This window comes from Monodelphis domestica, chromosome 3, assembly GCF_027887165.1.
Source record: "Monodelphis domestica isolate mMonDom1 chromosome 3, mMonDom1.pri, whole genome shotgun sequence".
In the NCBI taxonomy this organism is placed as follows: domain Eukaryota; kingdom Metazoa; phylum Chordata; class Mammalia; order Didelphimorphia; family Didelphidae; genus Monodelphis; species Monodelphis domestica.
In genome coordinates this window covers 380,270,655-380,278,126 of record NC_077229.1, presented here as the reverse complement: position 1 = coordinate 380,278,126, position 7,472 = coordinate 380,270,655, and positions in this window count along the sequence as shown.

Here is a 7,472-nt window from a genome sequence, read left to right as displayed (position 1 = left end):
ATTAGAGAGAGAGAGAGAGAAAAGGGAGAGAAGGAAATAGGGCTTAAATACCCCTTCTGTTTAGGCTGGGCCAAAAGGCCCAAGCCCTTAGATAGCTGGGGCAAAGAAAAGAGATCAGTCCCTATTACTCACGTGACCAAAATGGAGAAACAGTCTCAGAGGCCCCCACTTTCAGCTTCCTTCAGAGCAAGCTTCTCAGAGCACACCGCAACCACTCCGGCAAACTCCTCAACCCTCCTCTAGTCTTCAGACCCCCCTATCCTTAAGTAAACCATCCAAGTTCCCTCCCCTCAGTCCTCACATCTACCAATCACGTGTCCATCAATTTCCCTGTGCCAATGGAGGCTCTAGCTTAACCCAGGACCACCCAGAGGTCTCTGGCTTTGCACATGTCTGTTGAAGGTCATATTTTCAAATAATTAAATCTTTGATCCTTTGCTACAGCCCTTCCTAAATCCTGTTAACCTGAGTAGGGTAGAGATTGGAATAATTAAATTTTGATCTAGGCTGCAGCCCTTACTCAATCCTGTTAGGACTGAATAGGGTGGAGATTGATTCCAAGTATCTCCATTGTATCAATTCTAAAATCAATCATGACTCAAAGAAATTCCTGTTCTATGCTTAAGCATAGGTCAAAGTCCTTTCCATTGTTCAGCAAAGGGTTTCTGTCCTAAAGTAATCTTAAGAAGGGAGAAGGAGGAACCTCCCATGCCAATGGGGTTCACATTCTAATAGTCAAGACCCACTCTCAATAGGAAATTTTTCAAGTATGAAATTTCCCAATGGTGAAATTTCCAACATTTATAAGTCTAAGAAATTTTGAGGTTTACATGAGGAAGAACCAAAGGTAATTATAAAGAAATTAGAGAACATATTCAGAACTTTTGACCCCACTTGGATAGATGCTGAGAATTTGTTAGAGACATTTTTAACAAAAAGAGAAAAAAAATATCATCTCTCTGGCTAATCAAAAATGAGGTAGAAGAGGACATGTTGAACTAGATCACACAAAACTAAACCAGGCCAGAGAAGCATTATTGACAGCCATGAGAGCTTGCTCTGATAGACCTGAAAAATCATCAAAATTTGAAAGAACCCAACAAGAGATTGATGAAACACCCTCCTAGTTTATGGAAAGACTTATTGACATAGGAAATACATATATAGACCATGATTTATCCAGAGAAAAGGACATTAGGCAAATACATTGGTAATTCATTGAGAATTGTTGTTCAGTGGTAAAAGCATACTTTAAAACTAGCTGTCCTAATCGGGACTCTATGGACCTTGAAGAATTGAGGAGAGTAGCAACCTATGTTTATATAGGTCGTGTAAAAAGACTTGAGGAACACAATATATTAGTGGAAGACTTAAAGAAAGGAATTGAAATGTTAAAGAGACAATTGAAAAATAAGGGAGAGACTATAGCCCCTTTGTGGGAATTCACGAATAAATCAGTAACCTGACACTTCTGTGAGAAGAAGGGCCACAAAATGATAGAATGTAGAACCTTTCTTGAAATGATTGGAAGGAATAAACAGTTTAATAACAACTTTAGAAATAATAACTATAGAAATTATGATAATGGTCATAGAAACCAGAATTTTAGAAATTTTAGAAATTATAATAACAATTATGGAAATTACTATAATGACTATAGAAATAAGGACTTTAGAAACCAAAATTATAGAAATAGGAATTGGGAAAATAATGACAATGCTCAAAATGAAGAAAATGATAATATCCAACAACAATATATAAGAAATGGTGCTTGTCCAAAAAATAGTCGACGTGCTAATGGCCCTCAGGGGGGTACCCTTCAGGGGGCTGCCCAAGGAACCTCCCATATATAATGAAGGTGATTATTCTTAGATTCTATTGATTTTGTTGATATTAATTAACCTTTTTAAGTTTTGTATCCCTTCCAAATAGTAGGAAAGAATGAACAAAGAACTTAAAACTATGATTGGAAAACTATGCACTGAGACACATTTAAAATGGCCTGAAATTCTCCCTCTGATCCTATTTTATCTCAGAAGCAGGATAGAGGAGACCTACACATCTCACCATTTGAGATACTTTTTGGACATCCACCTATACAGGCTAAACCTTTTTCCCCTGCATATACATCACTATTAGGGGGAGATACTACTATTGCTTCCTATATATAGGAATTACAGCACAAACTATGTGAACTTCATGAATCCGGAGCTGCAGTACAAGCTGGACCACTAGACTTTTCTCTTCATGACCTGAACCCAGGAGACAAAGTGTATATTAAGAATTTCAAGCGTACTGGAGCAACTCAGCCTTCATGGGAAGGACCATTCCAAATATTGTTAACTACTCCAACATCTATAAAGGTTGAAGAAAAGGACTCTTGGATTCATTGCTTACATGTAAAGAGAGCATCTTCTGTTGAGACTGATTGACTGTATCCTATCATATGCATTGGAGATAATAATCCATAGACAAGTGGATTTTGTTTTTCCAGAACACATTCAATTCATGATTTTTTCCTTATTTTTCTGTATTGCTTTTCTTTTCTTTTGATTAGAATATTTACTTTTTTCTCATTTCTTGTACTAAAGGTACATACAATTAATATTTTTGTGCAGTAATAGAAATTATATATATATATAAATATATATATATATATATATGTATATATATATATGCTATAATGAGAATGCATACCCAAAGGCTTTAAACTATGGGAACCTGCCATTTATTGATAAAATATTATAGGACTGGGATTAATGGGGTTTTTTTTTCTGATTCTAGAAAATGGGATAAAAACAAGGAGCACAGACTTAACCTGAATAGTGCCAAAAAAAGCACACAGGTCAAAATGAAACCAATCCATGTGGGATTGATGAACTTCTATGCCAATATAGAAACAGTTGAAATTAGTGTGAGACTTGAGGTTGTGACACTTGACATCTGTTAAGTCATAGGACTTCCTTGTATCTACACTCTTTGTGAAGTACTCAGACAAGTACAAAATTTGACTATCATGCTGGCTCCCTATATCCCTGAGAATGTCAAAAATCAAATAAGGGAATGACATTTCCCTATCAAAATAGAATTCTAAATTTTTTTCTTCTTATATTATGGTAACATCCTATAGTATTGGTTGAAAATGGATAAGTGAAATATTACTGAATTCTGTCCTACAGCCTTATGTGATAGAAATTACTTTAAACTGGACCTATAGAAGGGCCTATTTTGAATTTTTTCCTTATGTTTTTGCTTGTGTTTTTCAATTCTATTGATAATTGACTCATATACCCACATAACTCAACATTGCATCCTGAGCTGAACTAGATGTTATTTAACACCCACCTCAGGCTGGATTGTATTTTAATTTAAAAACCAAGATTTTTTTATTTTTGTTTGAGATTATATTTTTATAAAAATCCAAGATTTTGATTTTGTTCGAGAAAAGATCTTCAAGAAAAAAGATTGCTAACTCCTAAATCCAGAGAATATCCAAAGAATGAACTGTTGCAGAAAGATGATGGAAAACCCACACTACATCAAGAAGATCAAAAATGAACTTTGGATATGGTTGATTGAACTGAAATTTGATTGAACAATTTTTGTAAATGTACACATTTATGCTCAGATCCTACTTCAGAACACTTGGTTAAGACCATTCCCCATTTTAAACAATGAAGGGACTTAGTCAGGAATGTGAGAACTCTGCTCCACCCATACTAAAGCATACTGTAGGGGGAGATAAAGTTGTAAACTCTTTACTGAACAATGAAAAAGTACTTTACTCATACTTATAGTGAAGCAAAAGCCTTAAGCTAAGTCTATTTTTAGGAAGGTGCTAAGTACCCATGAAGGTCAGGCAACTTGCAAACTTGCAAGTTGCAAAGAGGTGTGAATTACTCAAAAGTTTATTCTACTCAAGTGTGAATTAAGAATGGTTTGTCCTTTGGAAAATGTCTTCTGTGATTGGTAGATGTGAGAACTTAGGGGAGGTTACATAGGAGAAAATTCTCTTTAAAAGGAGAATCAGAAGGCCTCTGAAGAGGGATGCAGTCTTGGAAGCTGAAGTGGAGCTCCGGAGCTGAACTGGTGGGTCTCTCTGAACACTAGAATCTTGCTTGGGACAAATCTTGTGGTGAGTGGATCAAAAACTGACTGATCTCTCTCTTAGGGCTTGGGCCTAGGCTGGCCTAGGCTGGCCTGAGCTGGCCTAGCCCTTTTCTCATTATTTACTCTTACTCTCTCTCTCTTTTATTAATTCCTTAATTTGTATAATTAAATTTTCCATAAAACCCAGCAGACTTGGGTATATTTAATATTTGGGAATTTTCCCATGGCGACCACTATATTTTTCATTTGAAACCGTATTTCCGCAGTCACAGTTTAATGCAACCACTCTTTTATCTGTAACAAAGCTCACATGCAAGTTTTAAAGTGATTAATTCTGCTCCCTGAGCACTTATGTTCCTATGTAGTGAAGCAAATCATAGGGTCTCAAATTCCCTTACTACTGCAGCACCAGTAAATCTTATTCCATTTTGCATATATGATGACCCATCTGTGAGTAAGATCAGGTGAAGGTTGTCAAGAGATGTGTCTGACAGATATTCCCTAGGCCTTTCTACTAATTGCACTGCAGTTTCACAATTGTTCAATGGTCCCCTGTGTTGGTAAATCAGGTAATCATGTAGCTGGATTTAAGGTGTTGCATCTCTTTAATGTTATATGTTCATCCTCAAATGCACTATCTCATATTTAACCAGGCGTTGATCTGAAAATGCCTGTGTTCTGAACTTTCAGAGAAGTGTCTTGACTTCATGTGAACAATAAACTATCAGTGGGCAGCCTAACACTAAATCTACAGATTTGGTAATAAGCAATGCAGTTGCTGCCATCCCTCTAAAGCATGGAGCTATTCCGGTGGCTATGGGATCTAGTTGACCAAAATAATATGCAATACGACATTGGTCTGGTCCTAAGCTCTGTGTCAAAACACCTGAAGCTATTCCATTTCACTTGTGGACATAGGGGGAGAAAGGTTTTGAATAATTAGCTCTCTTGAGGTGAGACAATTCTTATTCTATATTTCACTTCCTTCTCCCAGTGAAGTCTTCTTTTCCTTCCTTAATTTAATTTTTTGAATGGCATCACATTTCAAAAATCACTTACACATCTTTGATGTTCGTGTATTCTTTCTAGTTGGCCTAATATTAATAATGTTCATATGACTTATAAGTATTATCATCTTATATAATAATATATATAGTTTAACATTTTAATCTTATAGAATCCCTTGTGTTTTCTGTTACTTTTTTACCTTCTTATGCTTCTCTTGAGTCTCCTGTTTGAATGTCAAATTTTCTACTGTTTACATTAGAAATTTTTGAAGGTTCAAAATTTCATTAAATATCCCCCCATGAAGAATTATACTGAGTTTCACTAGATATGTGATTTTTTGTTGCAATCTTAGTTCCTTTGTCTACCAGAATAGCATATTCTAAGTCCTGTGATCCTTTAAAATGGAAGTTGTTAAATTTTGTGAAATTCTGATTATGAAGATAATATTTTAATTATTCTTTCTGACTGCTTAAAGTATTTTTATTTGGTCCGGGAGCTTTGGAAAATGGGTTGTTATATTTCTGGGATTTTTCCATTTGAGAAATCTTTCAGGAGATTATCAATGCAATTCTTTCAATTTCAATTTTACCTTCTGATTCTAGGTTGCAGGGCAATTATCCTTTATGATTTCTTGAAATGTGATATCTAGGTTCATTTTCTGTACATGGCTTTCAAGAAATCCAATAATTCTCAAATTATTTCCCTATGATCTTTTTTCCAAGTTAATTATTCTTCCAATGAGAAATTTCACTTTTCTATTATTCTTTCATTCATTTTTTGATTAACTTTCTTGAAGCCTTGTGGAATCATTGGTATCAATTTTCCTTATTCTAATTCTTAATAAATTATTTTCTTTAGTCAGTTTATATATCTCCATTTCTATTTGGCTATTTTCTACTTTTAAGAATTGTTTTCTTCCATAATTTTTTGGATATCTTTTTCAATTTTTGTTTCCTTTACCAAGCCGTTGATATTTTTTCTTGGTTTTCCTGCATAATACTTTTATGTTTTTCTCAGAATTTTTTTCTGATCTTCTTATTTGTTTTTTCTTTTAATCCTCTTACATGAGATTTTTTTTTTGATCTGGAACCAAACCACATTTTCTTTGATGCTTTATATGAAGCTATTTTGAAAATATTTTCCTCTCCTATGTTTGTATCTTTAGCCTCCCTGTCACCATAATAACTATCTAGAATTACATCCTTTTTTGTTGTTGTTTTTTATTTTTATCCATTTTACCAATATATTTTGTGATTTTTAAAAAAATGTTTAGCACTATATTTGTCTTCTCATCATGTGATACTCTGGTCCAGAAAACTTGTTTATTCCTCCAAAATTTGGCATGAGGTTATTGTTTAAGCCTGTTTGGATAGGAATTTGGGAGAATTTAGGATGTTACTCTGCTATCTTGGCCCCAGAAGTCCTCCATGGTTTTTAAGAACACTGATGTCAAAATAAAAAAAATAAAGTGGGAGAAGACACTAAACCATCCTTTAAGAGTCCAAGTAGGTTAAATGTTAACTTATAAGCTCATATATTAGGCTTATCTCTGTTCTTTTATATTTTTATTTATTTTATTAAATATTTACCATCTACTTTTTAATCTGGTTCTTGCTGGACTCAGGAGACCTGTATGAAATGTGTTTTACACCTCTTTTTAAGAATGGCCTGTAAAATTGTTTGCCTCTTTCTTTTTCCCATTTCTTTGTCTTAGATTTTCAAGTTGAATTTTTGAAAGAGGAAGAAGAACTATTAGCCTCTGTTGCCTACCACCAAAAAGCTGAAAGTGGATGACTAGAGGAGGAGAAATCATTGGCAAGTAGGCAGTGATTTTCCAGGTAAGCATGAGAGTAGAGTTATTAGAACTCTAGTTCTTGGCAACATTCTGCCTCTCAGTTTCTTTTTCTGACCATATGTCAGAGACTAGCAGTTTCATTTTGGATAATTATTATTTTGTAAGTTACTCTGTCCTTCAGTTACCAAAAGATTGACATTTTACTGATTTGGGGACATAGGCACTATCTTCCCAAAGATACATATTTTCAATCATATGTATTTTGAGGAAAGATAAGCATATACAGTATAGCTAGAGAATAAAAGCTATAGCAAATGTGACCAGAAAATCCAGACCTTGCAATAGTCCAGATATTGGTAATAAGTGTTTTGAAGGTCAAGCTGAAAATTGCATATGAGTTTGTTAGCTAATACCAAAATATCCCCACCCCCTCATAATGGGTAGTTAAAGCAATCTGATGGCTTAATCAAGTGTTTTTTTTTTTCATTATGTATTTAAGCATAAGGCTTTTGAGAATCCATTTTGTCTTTTTTTCATATTTTGTGGTGAAAGGGATGTC